General features: G+C 39.6%; 1 protein-coding gene and 1 long non-coding RNA gene across 3 annotated transcripts in view; one reads left to right on the top strand and one right to left on the bottom strand.

Moving 5' to 3' along the window:
- Positions 1 to 26,856, top strand: part of LOC140729077 (receptor-type tyrosine-protein phosphatase delta-like) — a 2,395,537-nt gene that overhangs the window by 1,495,243 nt on the left and 873,438 nt on the right. The window lies entirely within an intron of this gene.
- LOC140728719 (uncharacterized) lies at positions 18,670 to 24,423 on the bottom strand. Of its 2 annotated transcripts, none has more exons than XR_012099164.1 (3): positions 24,269 to 24,423; positions 21,342 to 21,407; positions 18,670 to 19,162 (listed from the first exon to the last, which is right to left on the bottom strand). It is a non-coding gene; the product is annotated as an uncharacterized lncRNA (long non-coding RNA). The 2 variants fall into 2 exon arrangements; XR_012099165.1 differs by having other exon boundaries at positions 18,670 to 19,063.

The following is a 26,856-nucleotide window of genomic DNA, read 5'->3' as shown; positions in this document are numbered from 1 at the left end:
AGGTGTCCAGAAGTTTAAGGTAATAAAGAAGTTGGAAAGTGAGAGAGAGAGAGAGAGAGAGAGAGAGAGAGAGAGAGAGGGAGACAGAGAGTGGGAGAGAGAGAGAGAACAAGAGAACAAGACAGTGTGGGGAAAAGGTGTATAGAAAGAATTTCCAAATTCCTAGTCTGATAGAAATAGACATTGCCCCTGGTGGTAGAATAAGGAATGTCATGGTTGCACAGAAAGAAAGCTGGTTTTCACTCCATTTGGAAGGAAATGAATATCCTTCCATGAATATTCAGAAATAATAAGCTGCATCAATTGTGGCATCTATAGTTTAATAGGTTATTCCTGATCCACCAGATTTAGTGTACCACTAGCTGCATCTATCCACTGGTCATCTGTAGTTTGATAGTACGTTTAAACAAAGTAGACATACCAGAGTCACTAAACCAATTTTGATCCCAACTGAAAATCAGTTAACTTTTCAGAGATTTTGTGGCCCTCTCAGGTCCTTGTCTTTACTACAATAATCGTACAAATATCCAAACGCCACTCAATAACACTTTAAACAGAAGGAACGGATTAGCAGTCAGGAGAGGATCCCCATCAATTCTGTGTTCTACAAGTTAGATGCGGAAGTCAATTGTGGTTCCTCTGAGATCAGCATGGACTGATATCCAATCTGGAGCAATGTGCTCCGCATAGTTCAGTAGTATCACAGGTAAACTCAAGAGCTTTGAGAAGAATTCAAAGTTTTCTCACTTGTCAATTAATTGCAGCTTTTTAATCCCCTCTTGAAGTTGCTGCGCCATGGTAACTTAACAACAAGGAATGGAAGATATCAAAGTTAAGTTCAAACTGTACATCCTTGATTTCTGCACACTGAACAGAAGTTGAATCTCCTTGAACTTCTGCTTTTGCCTCATTAGCTCACAGTAACTAGGGTCAATTATAGAACCCTAGCTGCTACCCTGAAGATATTGGGCATTGAGCTCAATATTGAGCTCCTTGTGGCTCACTAGCTTTCGTTTCAGTCAAGAATATTTTAGAAATAATTATAAGATGAAACTAACAAGCTGAAAATGGTTTTTTTATTTTTATTTTTGTTCAGGTGAAATTTGGCAATTGTAGTTGGAAATGTACTTTCCTCTTTAAATGAGTTACTTGAGGATAATTGACAAAAATGATACAGTGGCAAGAAACATTCAGCATTAAGAATTATCTCTCCTTTTGTTAAAGTGCAATACATTGTTTTCTTGTTTATTACAAATGATCCTGTTACAACTGTTCTTATTTAAATTTATACTACATGCATTGTTTTAAAAGGAGCTCATGTTGTGAAATCACAAAATGAGAGCAGGAAGATTATTAAATTCCAAAAGAGATACATTGACAGCATCACACACAAAATGCGAGCAGAACTCAGCAGGTGAGGCAGCCTCTACTGACATGAATAAACAGTCGACGTTTCGAGCTGAGAACTCTTCGTCAGGACTGGAAAGGAAGGGCGAAGAAGCCAGAATAAGAAGATAGGGGAAAGGGGAGGAGGATAAGCTAGAAAGTGCTAGGTGATGCCAGGTGAGTTGGGAAGGGGATGAAGTAAGAAGCTGGAAGGTGGGAAGTGGAAAAGGCAAAAGGAGGAATCTGATAGGAGAGGAGTGGATCATGGGAGAAAGGGAAGGAGGAAGGGCACTGGGGGAGGTGATGTGTAGGTGAGAAAAAGAGGTAATAGGCCAGTGTGGGGAAATGAAAAAGAGAGAAGGGAAAGAAGAAAACGATAACAGAAATTGGTGTCAGGACGCTGGAGCAGGGATCCAATCGCAGACCCAGTACTGTGCACACAGTGATATTAATTGAGTAACAAATCCCGAGGTGCAAACAAAGTCAGCGTCAAAGTTCAGGCAGGGGTCAAAACATCCAGAGAATTCCAAAACCCAGAATCGAGAAACAGGCAGAGTCAATATTCAGACAGACAGAGTACAGAAACAAATGCTGCAAAGTATCAGGAAAATTCATTGAGGTGCTCAGCAAAGTGGTCTCCCAATCTATGTCGGCTTTTACCAATGTAGAGGAGTCTGCGCCGGGAGCACCAGATACAGGTGATTCCCATGTGAAGGACTACATTACCTGGAAGGATTGTTTTGGGCTCTGAATGGAAGTGAGAGAAGCGATGCATGGGCATTTGTAGCACATCTGCCACTTGCAGGTGTAAGTGACAGAAGGGTAATTTAGTAGGGGAGGGATGAATGGACAAGGGAATCAGAGGGAGAGATCCCTGCAGAAGGCAGAGAGTGGGCGGAGGTAAAGATGTATTTGGTGATAAGGTCTCATTGAAGATGGTGTAAGTTACAGAGAACAATGTGCTGGATGCAGAGGTTCATGGGCTGGTAGGTGAGGACGAGGAACTCTATCCCTGTTAATGTGGCAGAAACAGAGAAGGGAATGGTATTTTTACAGGAGACAGGGTGGGAAATGGTATAGTCAAGATAGTTGTGGGAATTGGTGGGTTTATAAAAAATACTGGTAGACAGTTTGTCTCCAGTGATGGAGACAGAGAGATTGAGAAAGGCGAGAGGGGTGTCAGAAATGGATATATTGACATTTCACTTTGTTTCAAAATAAATTTCTGTTCCTTGGTCTGTTTGTGTGACTGCCAATTGTTGGGATCTTTATTGCTGGAATTTTTATTCAAAAAGTTATTGAACAAAATGGTAAAGAAGCTGCAATGTTTTCTCTCCATAAAAATTGGTGCTAATGTAAGACTTTTGATACTGTGTACCTAGTCATCTTATGAAATAACCTCATAGTTACTCCTGACATAAGGGTCTTCAACATTATTTTTAATACTATGTCCCCTTTCATGTCATTATTAGTTGAAAATATTACAAGCTTATCCTTAATCCAATTTAAAAGTAAAGGTGAGGTTTTTTTTTAGGACTGTTGCATTTATACAACATGGATTGTCAATTATCTGACCCATCTATGGTCAAGGTCACCAGCAAACAATTTTCCCCACCACTCTATCCTCGACCCTTCAAATCCCCTCTGACAACTAAAGAGTTGCCCTAATATTAGGAAGATGTGGAGGCTTTGGAAATGGTTCAGAAGAGACATACCAGGATTCTGCCTAGATTTATGGCCGTATGCTAAAAGGCGAGGTTGGACAAGCTAGAATTGTTTTCTCTGGAAAAGCAAAACCTGAGGGGTGACCTGATAGAAGTTTAAAAAATTACAAAAGACGTAGTTATCTGGTATCATTATCCCAAGGTTGAAATCTCTAATATAGAAGCATCCATTTAGGTGAGACGTGGAAGTTTCAAAGGAGTTGTGCATAGCAACAGAGTATGTTTGCTACAAATACGTTGCCATGGTGGGTAGTGTAGACCAATTCAGTAGTGATGTTAAAGTGACACCATCAATGCTGTCCTCACACGCATCTCTTCCATTTCACACACATCTGCCCTCACCCCAACCTTCCGCCACAACACCAAAGACAGGGTTCCTCTTGTCCTCACCTACCACCCCACTAGCCCCAGCATCCTGCACATAATTCTCTCTAACATCTGCCATCTCCAACAGGATCCCACCACAAAGCATATCTTTCCCTCCCCCCAACTTCCCACTTTCTGGAGGGATCACTCCTACTACCTTGTCCATTCATCCCTCCACACTAATCTCCCTCCTGGTACTTATCCTAACAAGTGCCATGCCAGTCCCTACACCTCCTCCCCCACTACTCAGAGGCCCCAAACAGTCTTTCCAGCTGAGGCAGCACTTCACCTTCGAGACTGATGAGGTCATTTACTGTATCGGGTGCTCCCGGTGTGGCCTCCAGTATATCGGTGAGACCCAACGTAGACTGTGAGACCACTTCACCAAGCACCTTTGCTCTGTCGATAACAAAAATCAGGATCAACCTGTGCTCACCTATTTCAATTCGACTTTCCTTTCTCATTCCGATATGTCAGTCCATGGACTCCCCTATTGCCACAATGAGACCAAACTCAGGCTGGAGGAGCAACACATTATTTTCCATCTGGGTAGCTTCCAACCTGATGGCATGAACATTGATCTCTCAAACTTCTGGTATTCAACCCCCACCCCTCACCATTCCCCATTCTTGTTTCTCTCTCTCACTTCACCAAATGCCCATCACCTCACTCCAGTGTTCCTCCTTCTTCCCTTTCTTCCATGGTCTCTGACCCTCCTAATAGATACCCCCTTCTCCAGCTCTATATCTCTTTCACCAATGAATATCCCAGCTCTTTACCTCACCCCCTCCCCCTCTCCAGGTTTCACCCATCACCTCCCCTCTTGTAACTCTTCCTCCCCTCCCCCCACCTTCATACTCTGACTTCCCCCTTTACTTTACAGTCCTGAAGAAAGGTCTCAACCCAAAAGGTTGACTTTTTACTCCTTCCCATAGATGCTGCCTGAACTGCTGGGTTCTTCCAGCATTTTGTGTGTATTGGGAAGAGATTAGGTGTCACAATGATAATTAGTTTGACACAATAACATTGTGGGCCTGTTCCATGCTGTGCTGTCTAGTGTACCATATTCCGGGGAAGTCTGCACTATCCTGAAGCCATGCATTCCTATACCTGACAGACTTCCACCAATAATACCCATTAAACAAGTTAAGAGATTCTGACATTACTCAAAAGCCAATGAACAAATTTTGACAGTCTTAAGAGATTGCAGGTGCTGGAATTTGGAGCCTAAAGCAAAGCCCTGGAGGAGTTTGGGGGTCAGGAAGTATTTGTCAGTAAAATAGGGCAGTCGATATTTCTGATTGAGACCTTCCATCTGGACTGGAGTTTACCTTAAAAGCTTTTGAGGTTCATAATGTCAAAAGGCAGCAAGGATTGGCTGTAAGGACCACAGGACAAAAATGATCTTAAGCAGACATGTCATCTAAAACTTTGACAAGCTTCCATAGATGCACAGTGAGAGTATACTGTCATGTTGCATAAGACCATAATAAGACCATAAGACATAGGAGCAGAAGTAGGCCATATGGCCCATCGAGCCTGCTCCACTTTGCTCACAATACTCCAAGTGCAACTTGGCCAATGCCTTATTAAGCCTCAGCAATATGTCCTTGCTCTTATATTAAAGTCCTCTCAAAATGTATGCTAACGTTGCATTTGCCTTTCTCACCACTTACTCAACCTGTAAGTTAAACCCAAAGCAATCCTGTGCAAGGATCCTCAAGCCCATTTACACCTCCAATTTTTGAATTTTCTCCACAATGAGAAAATGGTCTATGCTGTCATTCGTTCTACCAAAGTTCATGAACATACACTTCCCTGCACTATATTCCATCTGTCATATCTTTGCCCATTCTCCTAATCTCTATGACCTTCTGCAGATTCCCTGCTTCCTCAACACTACCTGCCCCTCCACTTATCTTCATATCATCTGCAAACTTGACAACAAAGCCATCAATTCTGTCATCCAAATCATTGACATGTAATGTAAAAAGAACCACTCCAAATATCAACCCCTGTGGAGCATCACTAGTCACTGGCAGCCAACCAGAAGAGGTCCCCTTTATTCCCACTCTTTGCTTCCTGCTCTTCTATACTTGCTAGTATCTTTCCTGTAATACCATGGGTTATTTGTCTCATTAAGCAGCCTCATTAAACATTTGCTTTCTGAAAATCCAAGTAAACAACAACTACTGACTCTCCTTTATCTATCCTGCTTGTTACTTCTTCAAAGAATTCCAACGGATTTGTCTGGCAAGATCTCTCCTTAAAGAAACCATGCTGACTTTAGCCTATTTTTTCATATCCCTTCAAGTATGCCTAAACCTCATCCTTAATAATGGCCTCCAACACCTTCCCAACCACTGAAGTTAAGCTAACTGGCCTATAGTTTCCTTTCTTAAACCTCCTTCCCTCCTTGAAGTGTTGAATGACATTTGCAATTTTCCATTTCTTAGAACCATTCCAGAATCTAGTGATTCTTGAAAGATCTTTACTAATGTGTCAATAATATATTCAGTCCTTACCATGGCATGGTATGGAAACACCATTACCCCTGAGTGGAAAAGCCTAGACAAAAGTAGTGGATATAACCCTGTCTATTACAGGTAAAGCTCTCCTCACCATTGAGCACATCTTCAAGGAGTGCTATCACAGGAAAGCAGCAAACATCATTAGGACCAGCTGAGTTCTTTCAATATTTTGTGTGTGTTGATCCGTCATAAAGGGCACCCTCCGTCCAGACCATGCTATCCTCTCACTATTACCATCAGAAAGGAGGTACAGTAGCCTCAGGTCCCACACCACCTGGTTCAGGAACAGTTATTATGCCTCAACCGTCAGGCTCTTGAAACAGAGGGGATAACTTCACTCCATCTTCATTTCCCCCCACACTGAACTGATCCCACAACCTTCAGATTCACTTTCAGGGGGACTCTTCACTCATAGTCTTGGTATTTATTGCATATTTCTTTATTATTATTGTTTTGTTTTTCCCCTCTTTTTTTTGTATTTGAACAGTTTGTTGTCGTTTACACATTGGTTGTTTCTCCACCTTTGTATGTTTTTCATTGATTCTTTTGTGTTTCTTTGTACTTACTTTACAACTTCAGGATTGAAGGACGTCCATTTAGAACTGAGATGTGGAGAAAATACTTTAGTCAGAGGGCGGTAAATCTGTGGAATTTTTTTGCCAAGGGTCACTGTGGAGGCCAAGTCACTGGGTGCATTTAAGGCAGAGATAGATAGGTTATTGATTAGCCTGGGCATCAAAGGGTATGGGGTAAAGGCAGAGGAGTGGGGATGACTGGAAGAATTGGATCAGTCCATGATTAAATGGCGGAGTAGACTTGATGGGCCAAGTGGCCTATTTATGGTCTTATGGTCTCATGGAATGCGCACAAGAAAATGCATCTCAGTAGTATATGGTGACGTAAATGAACTTGGATAAAAAATTTACTTTGAACTTTGAATTTTGAACTTGCTTAAACAGAAAGGTTGAAAAGTAGATTTTGGTTATGACATTGAGGGGAATTTGTTTTTCAAATGGCAGTACAGTCTTCTTACATCCACCAGTAGTTATATGCAATCACTGGTTGGAAGACACATCAAAAGATGGCAAGGGAGAAATCTATTGTTTTAAGCATGACAAATACCAGAAATACCAATGTATGTTGAGACTTGAGTTCAGGTCTCAGTAAACCAATAGCATTACTTGATTGAAGTAACTAAAAGAACATATTGTTGAGAGCCCAGCCTGATGTAAATGCTTTAACATAAGCTTCCAGTGACTCTAGAGTCTGAGCCTAAACATGGTCTTGTATAAAAGCTCTGAGATTCAATTGCGCAGTCCAGACTAAATTGATGTTAAACTGTTAAATATAAGGGAAGGTCTTCAGTTTTTCTTGCTTTAACATACTATTAGCAAGCTTGAGGAAATTTGCTCTGGGTATTCTGTAATATTCATTAAAGTTCTGTGCTTGCAAAGTAACATAATTTAGTGTGCAACCAACGTTTAGACAGTACTCTGGGGCGGGGGTTGGGGGTGGAGTGGGAATTTTTATCAGTTTACAAGTCCCATTCGAGCCTCAAGCACCAAATTCTGAAGCAGCATGAACCAAAGGATTTAACACCTTTGGTGTTAAGTTAAAGGGAGCTCAGTTTTACCTTTCCATAGACAGCAGTCGGAGACATATGTTGTCTTCCAGGAAGGGCCATGTTTAAGTGATTTGTCTTACTACAACCAGTTCTAACCCCAGCTCTCCCATACAACCAACCAACTTCCGAAGTATCCAATATCATTGGAGACATGAGAGACTACAGATGCTGGAATCAGGAACCCAAAACAAGACGCTGGAGGAAGTCAGCAGGTAAAATAGCATCTGCGGAGGGAAAAGGGCAATTGACATGTCAGGTCAAGACCCTTCATCGAAAGACTTCATCCAGAGATGCTTCAACTAGATCCTAGACCAAAAGATAGAAGGGCGTTAGCCAGTATAAAATAGGGTGGAACAAGAAATAGCTTGGGTTGTCAATCACATTGTCCAAATGACTAATCCCCCACCCCACCCCCACTCCTGATGTCTAGTCCATTCTTTGTACTTCAACAACTTCCAATCCCCTCTTTGTCTGACCGAGTCTCTGATCCTATATTCCAGCACAGTTCACTTCTGATCCCCTATGTTAGCAACTTTGACTTTTGACCCCCTTAGCTGAAGGCCTCTTAACTAATCCCCTAAACAAGATGTAATTCTCCCTTCATTCTAGTCCATACTTCTTCACTACACTTCTCTTCCCCAAACCTTCACCGAGTGCATTCCCTGTTCTCCTACAATGAGAGTTAATGGAGTTGACTTTGCACAGTATTTGTAAAATGAACTTAATCCTGAGCCTCAAATATTACCATCATGAACATTATGCAAAACTAATGGTTACTTCCATGTGACATTGCTAAAATGTAGATTTTCTGGTGTCATTCAAATGCAAGAGCTCTATACCAGAATGTTCAAGATTGTCATTCAATGTAGAAGGTGAAGATAAATAATTTATTCACTGAATGATCAGAACTAAAATCTCATGAGATGTGAGCTCCAGGTATAGCCTTTTTGTCATTTCTGCAGTACAGTGGATTCTGGTTAATTGGGCCTTCAGTTAATTGAGGCAGCCATTTATTTGGGACACCTCCTAAAGAACAAAAACCAAATCAAGAAAATAGCCAGGTTTCCCTTTTTTATTTGGGACATAATGCAGCTTAATTTGAGCAGCGTCAGTTATATGCATTTGTGTGCTTGTTAGACGCCACTCTGTGCTTAGAGCGATCAGCTATTAAATAGTATGTGTTTATGTTCAAAAAGCATTGAAGCAGTGATTTGTGTCACTGATATATGGCAGGAAATAAGCAGTAATACCATTTGGAACCATTGCACTCACCTCAGTTTCAAGCATTCAGGCATGGAGGTGCCAGGAACAGTTGGGAGTGAAGATGAAATAATTACACTACTTCAACATGTTAGGAATTATGAAGGTATTAACAATCATTTGAATGTTCCAATGGAAATAACGTGTTGGATGATGCAACAGGTGCGGACAGAGTTGAAGTTGGAGTGAGTGATTTGGAGATGAGTTGAGGAGGAAGAGCTTCGATGCCCATCCACCTAACCCTTGTGTAAGGCTGGATTGCTGCAAGCACTGAGCCGATTTGGTGAGATTGAGAACGGCTTCAGGCTGAGCGGTTCAAGCATATCGCTACACCAGGATCTGGGTCATAGAGCGAAGCACTACCCTGTGCTTGGTCGATTTAAACTCTGGTCCTGATAGACTGGAAAGCCCGAGTGTCAGGACCAGAGATGAGGGTCAGGTTGATTTTGCTCACTCTCTCGCAATGTTCATTCATCTCTCAGCGGTGAGCTGCTCCAGCCTTGGGCCTACTGCAGCTGCTCCAGAGAGCGGACCAAAGGACTCAGAACACTTTTGCTTGCTTCTATTGTTTGCAGGATTTTGTTCTTTTTAATCTCTTTCTCTGCACACTGGTTTTTGGTCTTACTTGTTTTATCCAGTTCCTCGTGTTTTTTGTTTCGTGGCTGCTGTAAGCAGACAAATCTCAAGGTGTATAGTTTATACATTCCTTGACAATAAATGTACTTCAAATCTAAAGCATTGTATGATGGCAGTCCATTATCTGCAGTAAGTGTCTGTGCTGGTTTTGTTCACTTATGTTCAATCAAAAAAATACAGCAGATGAATACCTCCGTCAATAAATTTTTGGAACCAGTATGTTGCTTTATAGTACTGTAGAGGTATTGGTGGTGTTCTAGTTATTTTCTGTATTCTATTTAAATACATAAACTGTTACTCAGTTAAATAGTAGTTTGTCTTTTTAATCCTTTTAACTTCAGCTAATTGGGGCAGTCGATTAATTGGGCCAAATTGTACTGGTCCCCATCCACTATACTCAAATTTTTATTTCTGCTTTTGTATATTCTGTTAATTTTTATTCCAGACTTTCATGATTATAAAGCAGAACATTGTTCGTGACTTCTCGCTCCGCTGAAACTGTCATATTAAGCTGAATGGGCCACAAGGACTGAAGGGCCTGTACTGTATTGTTCTGCTCTGCGCTGTATGTTCAATGTACACCTTAGTGGTATCAATATTCTGAACGGTTTGGGTCAAGAATGAGAATAGAGAGCTATCTTTTCAATACGTTTGGGATACCAATCAACATTCAGCATTCTTGGAATGACCTAGCAAACACGCTGTAACATTTTTTGAAACATGGCATTGAATTGAACTTTCACATATGTATTTAATAATGCTACTGTACACAGTGATGAGAGGAATTCTCATTTTGTAGGGAGTTTGGAAATTACTTGTTGAAATGTAGAAACTGTGCTGGTATGACTGGTAACAATCAGTTATTGGCAGTGACAAAGGCGAGAAAGTATATATCATGTCTGAACTCAAATTCCACTTCATCCGACCCCATGAAACATGTCACGACTGTTGGATGGAACAAATTAACTTTAAAAGACTGATGAGTTGCTACCAAAAAAAAATAATAATTAGTTGTAAACTGAAGCAATGGATCATAACTTGTTCGGTATATATTTCTTGTATTAGATGGATGGCCATTTAAAAGGTTTTAATAGAAGTATCCATAACCTGCTACTGTTTTCTATTCCACCAGTCTTCTGACTTTCACTAATAATTACAATATACATCATTGAAAATCCTGCCTGGGGTGAAATAGTGACTCCTGGATGTGAGAAAACACTTCAAGGATATCTACTGCTGTTATCTGCACAAATCGGTTGTTAAAACATTACTGTGCAGCATGCAATTTCATCTCCTGTTTCTGAGTTCTTTGTCATTTCTGAGAACCATGGCAACAGTTCTTTTCTTGCCGTTAGACAACCTTGTCATGTTTCAGAAAGGTTGTGAAATGCTGTTTCCCATTGGAGGAACAGCAGCATGAAGTGCTATATCACAATTATTTTACATTCCCCTGCCATTACAACTGTCTCTATCTGTTCCTCTATCCAACAGTTCCTGACATCACTTGCTGTGTGTTCAGTTTCCTCTTCTGCAGCTGATGGTTTTGGCTTTGTTTTATTGCATTTCTCTCTTAATCAAAACCTAAACGTACATTTAGTTGTCTTCTTATTGAGGCATTTATTATCACTTTTTCAGCCCTGCTGTCAACTTGTGTTGATTCAGCTGTATGACTTTAAGATAATATTGGGCACTTCAGAAGAAGTGCATCTTCATCAATATTTAAGAATAATCTAAGGCATGGTCCTTCAGTTTTTGGCACCAGTCTTCCAATCTGCTTTTGGTAGTATACACGATGAAGGAACTGAGAAGGACAAAACTACCCTCACTGGTGATCGTTAAGAATACAAAGGACCTGCACAAATACACACACACACCCTGAAGTACCGAACTTTAAGTTCATCCCATTGTAACGAGGAGACGATGACAGGTACAATGCAATGCCTGGTCACAAATCCAAATAACATGGTTCTTCCTTTATCACAAAAGATGCTGCAAAGCCCACCTCATTCCTATTTTCTTCCAAAACGCATGGCTACATTTCTACCAGAGCTTGCCAAATAAAATTTGGAACCTATTTATCCTTCCTCATCCCAGTGACGATAACACCCATTGCAGAAACCTTCTGCAACTCCAGCTACACATATCTAACTGAACCCTATACAGACACAGCCATGGTTTGTTTCTCAAAAGGGTAAGAAGGGTATGCTACTTTATCAGGTTCATTTTATGTTCACTATTCAGTATTTATCTATCTTTGACAAGGTTAGGATCCATCCCATCCCTTATTGACCTGGAGGAGATAGTGGTGAAAATACACTGAAACATTACTGTTGGCTTTCCAACTTTAAGATTGTACATGTACAATTATACACCCCCCTCCCAGACATTTTCATGTTTTATTGTTTTCAAACATTGAATCACAGTGCATTTAATTTGGCTTTTTTTGACACTGATCAACAGAAAAAGACTCTTTCATGTCAAAGTAAAAACATATCTCTATAAAGTGATTTAAATTAATTGCAAATATAAAACACAAAACAATTGAATGCATGAGGATTCATCCCCTTTAATATGACTCACCAAATCATCACTGATACATTCAAGTGGTTTTAGAGTCACATAATTAGTTAAATGGATATCATCGTGTGCAGTCAAGGTGTTTCTATTGATTGTAGTAAAAATATACCTGTATCTGGTAGGTCCAACTGTTGGTGAGTCAGTATCCCAGCAAAAACTACACCATGAAGACAAAAGAACATTCCGAGAAAATCCACAAAGATGTTATTGAAAGCCGCAAGTCAGGAGATGGATATAGGAAAATTTCCAACACTCTGAATATCCCATGGAGTACAGTTAAGTCAATCAACAAGAAATGGAAAGAATATGACACAGCTGTAAATCTACCTAGAGCAGGCCATCCTCACAAACAAAGTGACTGTACAAGAAGGGGACTAGGGAGGGAGGCCACCAAGAGACCTGTGACAACTCTAGAGGAGTTAGAAGTTTCAGTGGCTGAGTTGGGAGAGACTACGCATGCAGCAACTGTTGCCTGGGTGCCTCTCCAGTTGCAGCTTTATGGGAGAGTGGCAAAGCTACACAGGAATGGCTTAAAAACTACAAAGTTAATGTCTTGGAGTGGCCAAGTCAATGTCTAGACTTCAATCCAATTAAGAATTTGTGGCTGGATTTGAAAAGGGCTGTTCACTCGTGATCCCCTTGCAATATGACAGAGCTTGAGCAGTTTTGTAAAGAAGAATGGGGAAGAATTGCAGTGGCCAAATGTGCAAAGCTGATAGAGACCTATCCACACAGACTCAAGGCTGTAATTGCTGCCAAAGGTGCATCTACTAAATAATAACTTGAAGGGGGTGAGTAATTATACAATCAATTATTTTGTGGTTTAATAATTATAATATATTTAGACAAATTTGTAGAAATGTGTTTTCACTTTGACATGCAAGTGTCTTTTCTGTTGAGTAGTGTCAAAAAAGCTAAATTAAATCTACTGTGATTCAATGTTGTAAAGCAATAAAACATGAAATCTTCGAAGGAGTGGGGTGAATACTTTTTATAGGCACTGTATAAGCTTGATATGTTTTGCTTTAGTACATTATTACTGGATGATACTTTATCTTCCATAAACTGTTAGAAAATTCAATATGTAATACTATGGTATAAGACTTAAAAATACTTTTTTCAGCAGTCAGAATGCATATATTTTTCATTCTAGGAACTTGTTCTATGAATCAATATGATAAGTTATATTTCTGTGGGGATCACAGAGTACAGCTTTCTTATTTACTTTACACACTTCATCTGGAGATTTCTATATAAACCAATATTCTGCCTGTTCTAGCAAACCTAGCACAAAGTCCCTTCCATTTTCATATTTCCAAAATTGACTTCCAAGGCTTTGTGATATCATGACAAAATGAAATTGTTTGTTGCAAAAATCACAGTGTGTTTGTATCTGACTAGCAACAGTTCTCACCTGGAGACAAGCTTTCACTTGAGGCTTTAGGGAGATCTTCTTCCTATGACAGTTGTCAAGAATTTCAGGAACAAGGCAGTTTTCCACTCTAAGAAACAATGGTATGTACACGTAGAAATGTGCGTGCTTCCAGGACGTGGTGACAGTGACATTTGTTTTTGAATAGTATTGGTTTGCTTGCATTGTGCTGTACTGCATCTCATTTCCTGTTGAAGTAAACAGGGTCATTATACTGATCATCCACTGGTGAACATGCATTTCAAACAGATTGTGTAATGTAATTAAAGAAGGTCTTCCAAACCATTATAAAAATATCACATTTGGTAAATGCCAATGAATCAGCTTTCATCCAATGAACATACACAAATGTTAATGACTGATAATTGAAGTTTCTCTATGACAACAATCACATTGAAACTAAAGTAAGTTTCCATTATCTTTGGAATTGTTTGCATGTTGCCAGTTAAGGCTTAGAACTTCAGAAAGCACAAAACCAAAGTTTTGAAACACCTCTGATATGATTGAAGCAAGCAAAATCTAAAGTCTAGAACTATATAGTAATATATAATTCCATCTGTCCTATTCATAGCTTGGAAACTTGAAACTTTGCACATAAGTGAGGTTAGTATATGTATGTGCACTATACTCTTAATTTCACAGAATCCCCCTGAGAAACACCTCCATAGACCAAAGGGGGCCTAAGTTTGAAATACCCCTTTGTGAATGGATGAGATTGTTTCAGATGTAATTGTGAGGTACTAAATATTTGACTAAATTTGTGAGAAGAGAACCAGTGTTGCAATTTCAGAGTTACCCTTTGTCAGAATATTTCCCACAGAAAACCTAATGAGTATTTCCGGCTTTTCTGTTTTTATGATCAGATTGATGATGAATTTGCTAAAGTCTGAATTTTCACTCTTTACAACCTTCAGAGGGAAGATAGGACCTAAATTAAACACCTCATGAAAAAAATAGAACATCTAAAACAGTCCAGTCATATAATATCAGTAGGGCTTTTGGAGGCAAGTTCCTGGAGCACATCTTAACCTGATTATCTGTTGACTTGGAGGCAAGAATGCAAACCATTGGGTCATATTGCAAATACATTGCATCTGCAATGAGAAATAATGATGGAAGTAAATTCAAGCAACTATTTAATTCATGTAAGTAACAGTATAGTTTAGCCACTTTCTTAAATTTTCTGAAGTATCTCAACCATATGAAGCATTGAGATTTTTGTATTGTCATTTCAGAAAACTGATCCATTTGTGCATGATCTGAGAGCCTAAGTGAGATTGCACCTATTGCTAGCTAGCCACAATATGAAAGGCTTGGAGCAGAATGAGGCCATTCAGCCCATCAAGTCTGCTCTATAACTGATTTATTATCCTTCTCAATCCCAATCTCCTACCTTTTCCCTGTAACCTTTGATGCCCTGGTTAATCAAGAACCTGTCAAGCTCCTTAACTTTATCCAATAACTTGGTCTGCATAGTCTTCTGCAGCAATCATTTCCACAGATTCACCACCCTCAGGGTAAAGAAATTTTTCCTCACATCTGTTCTACATGGAGCTTTCTCAATTCTGAGGCTGTGGCCTCTGATCCTAGACTACCCCTCTATAGGTAAAATCTTCTCCATCTCCACTTCATCTATACCTTTCAATAGGACTCTTTTGATAGATTGCAATAAGATCTTTCCTTATTCTTCTAAATTCCAGCAAGTATGGGCCTAGAGTTATCAAATGCTCCTCATATGCTAAATGTTTTGTTCCTGGGACATTCTAGTGAACCTCCTCTGGACCCTCTCCAAAGCCATCTCCTCTTTTCTTTGATAAGGGGCTCAAAATACTCAAAGAGCACTGTGACCAGTGCCTTATAAAGCATCAGCACGACACCCCTGCTTTTGTATACTATTCCTCTCAAAATGAATGCTAACATTGCATTTGCCTTCCTTACCATCAACTCAACCTGAAAGTTGATCTTCAAGAAACCCTGCACAAGGACTCCCTAGTCCCTTTACATCTCTGATTTTTGAATGTCCTCCCCATTTGGAAAATAGTCCATCTCTTTATTCCTTCTGCCAAAATGCATGACTATCTGCCACTTCTTTACCCACTCCCCCATTCTTTCTAAATCCTTCTGCAGACACCTTGTTTCTTCAACACTATCTGCCTCTCTACCTTCTTCATATTGTCCTCAAACTCAACACAGAGCCCTCAATTTCATCATCCAAATCATTGACCTACTACGTTAAAAGAAATGGTCCCTACACTGACCACTGCAGCACATCACTGGTCACTGGCAACCAACCAGAAAAGGCGCTCTTTGATCCCACTCTTTGCCTTCTGCTAGTTTGCCAGTCTTCTATCCTATGCTAGTAACTTTCCTATAATAGCATAGCCTCTTGTTAATCAGCCTCATGTGCAGTACCTTGTCAATTGCCTTCTGAAAATCCATGTAAACAACATCCACTGACTCTCCTTTGTCTACCCTGCCTGTTATTTCCTCATAGAATTCCAACAGGTTTGTCAAGTATTATGATTTCTCCTTTAGAAAACCATGCTGACTTTAGCCTATTTTATCAAGTGCCTACAAATATTCTAAAACCTCATCCTTAATAATAAACTCCAATGTCTTTCCAACCACTGAAGTCAATCTAACTGGCCTATAGTTTCCTTTCTTCTGCCACCTTCCCTTCTTAAACAGTAGGGTGACATTTGCAATTTTGTAGTCCTCTGTAACTATTCTAATAATTCTTGAAAGGTCATTACAATTTCTTCAGCTACCTCTTTCAAAACACTGTGGTATAGTCCATCTGGTCCACATGACTTAGCTACTTCAAACTTCTCACCTTCCAAACACCTTCTCCTCAGTAATAACAATCATGTCTGTGATGTGCACTTCCAGAGGTTTGAAACTGTTTTCAGTTTCCTCTGCTGTGCCAGCAGTGTAAAGGGATTTGGGTGTCAGTGCTGTGAGTTCTGCTAAAGTCAATAACCATCTCTTTTGTCTTTTTGATATTAAGGAAGAGGCTATCTGCCTGGTACAAGGCCTCATCCTTTTCCTATTCTTTTACCCCACAGATGCTGCTTAGCCCACTGAGTTAATTGAGTAGATGGTTGGTTGTTCTAGGTTTCAGCATCTACATTCTGTGTCTCCAGATCTCCGGTGTTTGCCGTGTTGAATTTTTCCCTGACACCACATGTGTTCCCTTGGGGATGGTCTGTTTTCTTCCCACATCACAGAAATGTGTTGGTTTGTAGGTTAACTGTCCTTTCTAAGTTGCCCTATGAATGGCAGAATCATGAAGGATTTGATGGGAACGTGGAAAGAATTAAGTGAGCTGCATAGTTTTAGTGTAAGTTCTGATGGTCAATATGGGTTGGAAAAGATGTTGCCACGTTGTGTAATTCTGCAACAGACAGAACACTGACAAGAGCTGGCCTCTCAAGTCTGCCCTATGACTCATGCTTGGAGACTAATAACCAAATACTTTCTCCTAACACCCACCCACACCCCTAACAATACCATTTCAACCACCCCACTTTTTCAGGACATGACCTCTTTAGACAAGCAAAGAAACAGAAAAATACCCAAGGTCAGAAAAGGAAAAGTACTCAAGAGTTCTCCTCTGAACTCTTAACAGATCAAAATCTGCCCAGAAAGTCATGCAAGGTGTCAAGGCAAAGCATCAGTAATTCAGTTTCCCCCACATATGCCACTTGACCTGCTGAGTTCCTCCTGCAGACTGCTGTTGCATCACATGGACCTGATGTTCTCTGTTATTCTACACTAAATTAACTCCCATGTTCCTCACCATTTCGAAAGTAATGGATGGTTTGGCATGACTTGTCCTTTGTACATCTACACTATCAATGCCTGCAATAGATTGCAGCAATTTCCCCATAATTGGTCTGGAGATTCTTGGTTTCTGCCTTTATCTTTCTTAAATATTTAGTGTAACTTACTGCAAATGCTTGGCTCAGATGGACAGTACAGTACCTGAATAATGTAATACTGCAGGAGACATTGAATCAAATTAAAATGCTTGCTTACAAAATCCTGCCATTGTGTCACACAACTTTATATTAATGTTTTAATTGTGGCATCGGGCCTTAGTAAAGAGCATTATTGCATCATGAAATGTGTTTTTGGCTTTGTTATTGAAGGTAAACTGTTCACTTCTTTGTAATTCTTGACTGGACATAATCAAATAGTATATTAGCTCCGGGGTGTTGGCATGGCTGATTACTCAGAGGAGACCAAACAACTGTGATTTTGACAGCTGGAACAAACTCGATGTCCCATCACTGAATGTTCGGCAGACCCAAAGCTTACAGACACAGCATGAGGACTTACATCTGTTAATCTATACAAAGTATTTCTTTAGAACATTGCTATTGCAGCCATCTTTACACACTGGAACTACTGTAGAATTACAATGATTATCACTCACAGTCCATCTGCTGACAGTGTGCCTGAACTTGGATAATGATGCCATTGCAAAGTTTTTATATATAAATAGCAGCATATGTCAATTATATTTTTTAAAACTTTGTTGTACAATTGAACCAAAAGCAAAGCTATGGGTTTGAGGGTTGTTTCTTGGACAACATGTGCGTTCAGTGTGAGAACTGTATTTTGTGAATATAATCTGTTTTCAAAATGCGTTGGTGCAGACAGCCCAGCTAATTGTAAATATATTTGCACTATTTTTAATTAGATATTTTTTCTTACCATTCAACTCATCTCATCTCTTCTCCCTTGTAATCTGCTTAAATTACAGTTTTCACTGGCTACTTAAAAACACGACATTTGGTAGATTGTTTTTCATGCTGTGTCCACTCAATGTGAATTGAATAGCAGCTTTAATATAAATAATTTGGAGAAACCATTTCAACTGTTCAAATAAAATGTACATGTAAGGACTAAGAAAAATACAGTCTGGTAGTTGATACATAAATAAAATACCTTTGAGTGTGCAGTGTGTCTAAAGATAAACTATTGTCCCAGAATTTCCTGACAGTTCCAAGCTGCCTGTGCACACTCTTCCCCGATTGTCTGACTCTTATTTATGTCGTGTGGATTTCCTAGAATCAGGCTATTCTAATCTCCACCCACAAACACTCTAAACAAGATGTCAAAGTTAAAGTTGAGTTTATTGTCATATGCACAATTACATATGAAAAACATACTTGCAGCAGTGTCACAGGCACATTACCTCAGATAAAAAGCATTCACAAGAAAAAATACAAATGAAACATGAATTATATCCCATTTTACAAGGAAAAGCACAATTAGAACAAAAAAAGATCAATTTGAATGCAAAATTATCAAAGTCACACTGGTATTACAAAACTATTGTGATTTGGGTTTTGCCAGTTAGTTCAAGAACTGAATGGCTGAAGGGAAGTAACTGTTCTTGAAGTTGATGGTGTGGGACGTCAGGCTTCTGTGCCTCCTGCTCAACGGCAGCTGTGAGAATTTTGATATCACGATATCTTCAGCAGCACGTCGAGTGTTTGGTGACAAGCCCTTCCCCTTCCTGAAGTCAACAAGCAGCTCTTTAGTTGCTGAGGTTGAGTGAGAAGTTGTTACTACTGCACCACTCAACCAAGTTCCCTGTCTAAGCCATGCCTTCTCACTTAATGAGAAAAATAAAAATATGCTTTTGAATATTTCACATGAAAGATCAATTGAAAACCAAATATTAAATAAAACAATTTAAAATCTTAAGATATATCCAACACATTAACTAAACCCAATTCAAAAAAAAATTGTAAATTATCTAAAACCTGTCTTGGAACTACAAAGCCATTCATTTCCATTCAACTAAATGGAACTGCTGTGTTTCTGCCAAAAATCTATACTACATTTGCCTGCATTAACTTCATATCCCTTTGTGCCTAGCTCATTCAAGTACAGTAGCTGTCCAGGCTTCAATATTGTTACTGTTCCTGTCTCCACCATCTCCTCTGGCAGCTCATTCCAGACACCAGTTACTCTTTGTGTGAAAGATTTACCTCTCATATATCCTCTAATCCTCCTCCTTCTACTAACAGGCCTAATGATACAGGTTATATTGAGGCTCGAGAGTCTGGAAGTTCTATTGTACCTTTACAAAGCTCTGGTTAGGCCACAACTGGAGCATTGCATTCAATTCTCATCACCTATTATAGAAGGATGTGGAGGCTTTTGAGAAGATTCAGAAGAGGTTTACGAGGATGTTGCCTGGATTAGAGACTTGTGCTATAAGGAGAGATCAGACAAACTGGGGTTATTTCTCTGGAGACACAGAGGCAAAGGGGAGACCTATTAGAAGTGTAAGATTGTGAGAGGCATAGGTAAAGGATAAAGTAAATATAATTTTCACTGGTTTGAATTGTTTACTACCAGAGGGCATTTATTTGTAAAGGAGTCTATTTGGCCACTGGTGACAAGGGACGTTCCACAGGCATCAGTATGGAAACCACATCTTTTTATTATATATGTCAACAATTTGGATGACAAAATTGATGGCTTTATGGCCAAGCTTGCAGATGATGCAAAGATAGGTAGAGGGATAAGTAGCATTCAGGAATCAGGAAGTCATCAGGAGGACTTGTACGGATTGTGAGAAGGGACAAATAAGTGGCAGATGGAATATAGTGTACAGAAGTGTATGGTCATGCTCTTTGCTAGAAGGAATATAGGTGTGGACTATTTTCTAAATGGAGAGAAAGTTAAAAAAATCTGAGGTGCAAAGGGACTTGGAAGTCCATGTGAAGGATTCCCTAAACCAGGAGTTCCCAACCTGTGGCTCTCAGATTGCTCAGTTAATGGTAGGGGTCCATAGTATAAAAAAGGTTGGGAACCACTGCCCTAAAGGGAACTTGCAGTTTGTGTCAGTGGTAAGGAAGGCAAATGCAATGTTAGCATTCATTTTGAGAGGACTAGAATAAAAGAGCAGGGATGTGAGACTGGGGCATCGTCAGATGGCACTTAGAGATTTGTTAGTAGTTTTGGATCCCTCATCTAAGAAAAGATATGCTGGCATTGGAGAAGGTCTGGAGGAGATTCATGAGAATGATTCTAGGAATAAAAGATTTAATGTATGAGGAGCGTTTGATGGCTCTGGGTCTGTACCTACTGGAGTTTAGAAAATTGGGGCGGGGGGGGGGAGGAATCTCATTGAAACCTATCAGATACTTAAAGGCATCAACAGAGTTGATGTGGAGAGGATGTTTACTACAGTGGGTGAGTCTAGGACTAGAGGGCACAGCCTCACAGTAAAGGAACATCCATTTAGAACAGATATGCGAAGAAATTTCTTTAGCCAGAGGGTGATGAGTCTGTGGAATTCATTGCCACGGACAGCTGTGGAGACCAAATCTTTGAGTATGTTTAAAGCAGAATTTGATAGGTTCTTGGTTGGTCAAGGCCTCAAAGGTTCCAAGGAGAAAGAGGTTGAGAGGGATAATAAATCAGCCCTGATGGAATGGCGAAGCAGACTCGATAGACGGAGTGGCCTCATCCTGCTCCTATGTCTCATGGCCTTATTTAAGATTAAAGGGGGCTGGTTAAAGGAGATGTGCAGGGCATGTTTTTACACAAAGAATGATAGGTATTTGGAATACACTGCCACGGTGGTGTTTGAGGCAGATGAAATGCTCCTAGATAGGCACCTGAATGTTCAGAGAATGGAGGGATATGGACCATGTGCACCCAGAAAAGATGACATGCCATTAGTTTAATTAGTTAAGCACAACATCGTTGGCCAAAGGTGGCCTCTCTTGTGCTGTACTACTCTATATTTTATGTGGATAGATTCTCTGGATACTTACTGAAGTTTAGATCCCGTCATAGGATTCAAGGCAGCAGTAGGAGACTTTTGTTGAGATCTGGTCCGCCTGGAAGTGTGGCAAATAATTTTTTTTTTCAGATTAAATTATCATTCTGGTTAACAAGTTGTCGTTAGAAAAATATAAACTCTTGGATATATAGTGTGTACAATTTAGGAAGATATTTTGCTGATTGGTGAGCCATCTGTGGTGAACTACATATACCTGTCTGGACACGCCCCTCCGCTGACTGCTCCTGTGGCTCCTCCCACAGACCCCTGTATAAAGGCGATTGGGGCCTGAGCCCTGGCCTCAGTCTCCAGGATGTAGTATGGTGGTCAATTGCTGCTTGTTCTTTCTTCCAGCCAATAAAAGCCTATATCTCGCCTCACGTCTCAGAGAGTTATTGATGGTGCATCACCATCATAGCCTAATGAATGTCTGCCATTGACCATCACGGTGTTGAACACTTTTCTGAGTGGTGAGGTCCAGTACAGTTATGCTCCCAGAATGGTTTCAATAAGTGATGTCACCCCATCCCCAGCATCTCACTGAAAAGAAATGTTTGTGAATTCCTTTCACAACCTTTTTCAAAAAACATGTGGAGAAGCACAACTGTGAGATCTATCTTTTGGCTTGGAATCTGCAGAGCTGATGGTTAAATACACAGGTGTGGGAGAATGCACACAGAGAATATGGAGATTAGTCTACCTAAAGCTTCACATGAAAGCGATAAAGAAAAATAAAGTAGAGCTTTACTTAAATAATAGTCAGATTCTGTTTGCGCTCAGCAAACTTGTATAGAAATGGAATTGAAAGCCTATAATACTGATGATGTCACTGTGAAAAAATGTCTTGTTAAATCCTGATTTGCATTACATTTGGACTACAGCCTTTGAAGAAAAAAGCATGTTTTACAGCTGTTGAGGGAGCTCAGTAAGTTTGAAGAGGAGCTTTACAATTTTCCCAAGCATTGCATTGAGCGCTTAGTGCAAGAATTTATATCAGTGAATATTACTTTTTATAACCAACAGTTCCATGAAAAGAATGTATTCTGGATCATGATCATTTTGGGAGTGAAATTCTATTACTTAACAATGTTTTAAAATATCCTTTCAGTGTAAAACATTGTTTCATTGTAATAACATTTTCCTGAATTCAAAACTAAAAATATGACACTTAACTGCTGCTGCTTGATTCTCTGCTGAATATTAAATCATTGTTGGAAAGATGTCTATATATTAAGTATCTGACAAGGTCAATCTAGATATAAGATACATGCACAGATGTACATTAGTTGTGCTATGTATTTTTCCCAGCCAAAATAATTCAAATCCCTTGTGTGATTTGTACTGTTATTGTAAAAAAAAAATGCACAATTGCATGCACACATTTCCAGTGTATGATCTATGTGTCTACATGCTTGGAATTACAAAAGTCTGTGATGAAACCTTTGATAATGAGAAACTCGTTACAGTGATTTTGCTATGTGGTAAGATCTGTGTCGTTCTGATTTCAGTCTTTTAGTCACTGTAGGAGATTTAGAGTACAGGTCATAACACTGAAGCAATTAAATGCACAGTCAATGGAGTTAGTGTAGAAGACCTTTGGTAGGAGATCCATTAGATAGTGATTCTTCATACACTGAAATATCTTTTACCTGGAGCATTAACTTATTTCTTTTTCCACAGATGCTGTGTTCTCAGTGTGTTCAGCATTTTCCGCTTTTAGTTCATATTCTTTATGAGAGTTATTTTGAGTTGAATCAGAATTAGGTTTATGATTACTGACATATGTTGTGAAGTTTGTTGTTTTGTGGCAGCATTACAGTGAAAGACATAAAAATTACTATGCTGTAAGATGAATAGCAAGGTAGAGTGTATATTATTGTGGCATGAAAACAGGTTACAAAATGCTAGAACCTTGCTTCCAGCCTGTAAATATAAATAACAACCCGGCTAAAAATTGCAGCAATAAAAGTAAGTTATGAGAGACACTTAGCAAAAAAAATTCAAAAATCGAGATGTTACAAGAGTCGTGATTCTTTCAGCAAGATCCACTTCTCATTTTTGTTCTGCAATTAACTTGTGAAGATAGATAATGATCATTAAATCATTGTAGGATATTAAGTAAGATGTTCTAGTGTGTCTCTTCTGAAGCATACAGTAACAGATGTATCACAAATTCCTCCAATTGTTTACTAATTCCACTATAAATTCCATTCATGTCTACTGGTTGCATATTACTCTCAGCTCTCCCCACTTCCCTCCCTTCCATTCTGTCTCTCTGTCGCACTCTCACTCTCTCCCTCCCTCTCCCTCTCTCTCTCTCCTCTCTCTCTCTCCCCACCCTCTCCCTCTCCCTCCCCCCCCCCCCCATCCTCCATCCCCCCACCTCACACCCTATCATATTCCTCTTTGGAATCATATCCTTCCCAATCTCAGTAACTTCCTCCAGTCCTGCATCCCTTTGGGAACTCTGCTTCCCCTCAATATTGATAGGCTTCTTTGTCTTCACTATCAAGGCCTTAAGCTCTGGAGTTTGCTTCATAAAATCCTCATCTTTCCATTGTTCCTACTTTATTTAAAATGCTCTTTGAAACAACAGCTTGCACAAATTGCATCTTTAGTGGAGTAAAATGCACCAACGATTTCACAAAAGTGTTGAAACAAGAAGAGTCAAATGAGAGAATAAAAAGAAAATCCTGGAAATACTCAGGGGGACAGATAGCATTTTCTGGACAGAGGAGCTAAGTTTCAGCAGAAATAGGGTAAGTTAGAAATCAAATCTGTTTAAAGCTGCAAGTAAAAATACCATAGGGGTGAAGTGATTAAGTAAGATGTTTGTGAAAGAGTACAGACCAAGAGAGACAAAGTGATACAAGTCGAAGTGGTACAGTAGAGATAGACTGGGAAAGGCTTCTTACTCACAGGGCTTGACTGTGTTTAAAGATAGTGCCATGAATTTTCAGGTCATTTGGCAGAGGGTTTCTTCTCACCACTGCTCGAGGGAAGCTGTTTTTGGAAACGTAAAAGGTTCTGTAGCCTGCAATTCTTCTTGAAGTCTGATGCCATGTATCAAAGACCTGTGGCAACATGCAACAGCGATGTCATCCGTCATTGTGAGCAGCCAATAGTTTGAAAGGTCTTTTTACAAGCTCCTCCCTGAATGTTTAAAAATATAAACTGTTATTTGTTAAGCATTTTACATTTACTGAAAGCAAATTAACATTAGGCCACAGAAATTATTCAGGCTGAAATACTTTCAAAAATATTTAAGAAGTATTTTTGGAATATTCTGAATTGTTTCCAAGTTATTCTGAGGAAGTAATATTCAGTATCTTTTTCAGAACTAGAGAGGTCATGCTCCGTCACGATAATTTTGAAAAGTTTTAAAGCTGCAAATATATTTTAAGCACAATAAACAATTTCAGCGAAAATGCGTATGGTGAAAATAGTCTATAAAAATAAAATTTGCATATGAAATCACAAATTTTGTGCTGAGCAAAGACTGTAGCTGGACATCCTGTGAAAGGATGGGATGTCAACAACAGCATCCCCTGGGTTGCCATAATTTCTATGTATGTATGTATATAGAAATTTCAATTGAAGGAAATTTTTGCCGGTCTTTTTGTTACAAGATTCCGGAAGAGAAGTAGAACTAATTGTAAACAATGGATAGGTTGAGAGGCATGTTTTTAAGATTAAGCAGTGGACTGAAGATGAAGAGTACTTAGATTATAGGTTTACAATCCACGGTCTTAATGGAAAAATAGATGTTTAGTTTGTAAAGAGTGACACCTCTGTGGTTGTTCCACATCTGCCAATGGCAAGTTAAATATCTCTCCATCTTAAATGGTCAAAACGCGTCTGTGTGCCTCCTCACCTATCTCGTCATCTGCTCCTTTGGTTTGATGTCAGGTTTCATCTGAAGCCAAGGGAAACCTTCATCTTATATTCCTCTTCACCATAACAGTAAAATATAAGCTGACGGGAAAAAGATTAAAGGGAAATTGAGGGGTAACTTTTTCACACAGTGGGAGGTGCATACAGTTCATAGAAAGAGCTGCCAAAAGGAAGCGATAGAAAAGGGTAGATTTACAGCATTTGGAGAGATACAACAGGATGAAGAAGATTGAGATGGATATGGGCCAAGCATGGGCAAACAGGACTAGCACAGACAACATGGTCAGCATGACTGAATTGGGATGAAGGGCTTGCTGCGACAAAGGGACAGAGATCTGTTGTCAGTGAGTCCGTGAGTCGACTGGTGGCTGGAGGCTGGAGGCTCAAAGCCTGTTGTGTTCTGTTGTTCTGTTGAGCATTGTGGGCATCCTATGTTGGTGCTGGAATGTGTGGCAACACCTGTGGGCTGCTGCCACCACAAACTTTGGTTGTGTTGGTTGTTAACACAAAGAACATTTCACAATGTAATGTGATAAATAAGCAACTCTTGACTTCCTTTTCTGCTCAATTCTTCTGAAAGCCAGTGTCCAGACATTAATGGAGGTAGAGCTGCGGCTAAAGAACAAGAGTTCAAAGGCCAATTAAACCTCAGATCAGATGGACCCCAGGTTTCAGACAATCACCACCAGAATCCACAGCACCTGGCTATTTCCATGTGTACAGTAAAAGCCAAATGAAATTTAGGATACTGTATGAAACATATGCAGCTTTACTATATTGTGCTCTTACTTAAAATAGCTATTTTCTACCATATCTTATGAAAAATAAATGAGACTTTTATCCGGTTATAAATTAATACATTTTATCTTAATATGTACTTCAGAGCCTGTAGTTCACGGGAGAGAAAACGATGCAGTATTGCAATGTTGTTTTCTATAGAGAATTTTGGAGGTTAGTGGACTGATCATCTTGCTTTTATATTCATGAGGCAGTTCTCAGGTGTATTAAATTTGTGTTCATTTGTAGAACTAAAAGAGATTTGTGCAGCACTGAGCTGAAAGGCACTCATTCATGGTTAAAATATAACCATAAATATAACATATAATCTTGAATAATCAGCATGAGTGCAGTAGTATACAAACCTAGTAGAAATCAAGGGTGGGGGGGGGTGCCTCGGACAACATTTACGGAGGGAAATGGACTGTTGACTTTTCAGGTTGAGAGGCAAAGTGGTTTTCTTGTGAGTTCAACCTGAAACGTGAACTGTCCATTTCTGTTGAGAGATGCTGCTTTTTCCACTGAGCTCCACCAACTCCTTGTGTGTTGCTACAGATTCCAGCATCTGCGGTCTCTTGTGTCAGCATAAATGTGACATTGATTTATCCCAGAAATACCACACAAGCAACATGATATCTTATTTTTAAATGGACAAACAGCAGATTAGGAATATCTTAAATAAAACTAAAAAAAAAGTAAATAATTTCTGACGAAGGTTCTTTTATGAATCATTAACCTATTTATTTCAAGTAAAGAATCATACAGCATGGAAACAGGCCATTTGGCCCACTACCCCATACTAAGCAGTGGGTGAAATGGCCTGTTCTTGACACTGT

This window comes from Hemitrygon akajei, chromosome 6 (assembly GCF_048418815.1).
Source record: "Hemitrygon akajei chromosome 6, sHemAka1.3, whole genome shotgun sequence".
NCBI classification, from domain to species: domain Eukaryota; kingdom Metazoa; phylum Chordata; class Chondrichthyes; order Myliobatiformes; family Dasyatidae; genus Hemitrygon; species Hemitrygon akajei.
The sequence above is the reverse complement of the archived record's forward strand: the minus strand, read 5'-3'. Positions and strand labels throughout refer to the sequence as shown.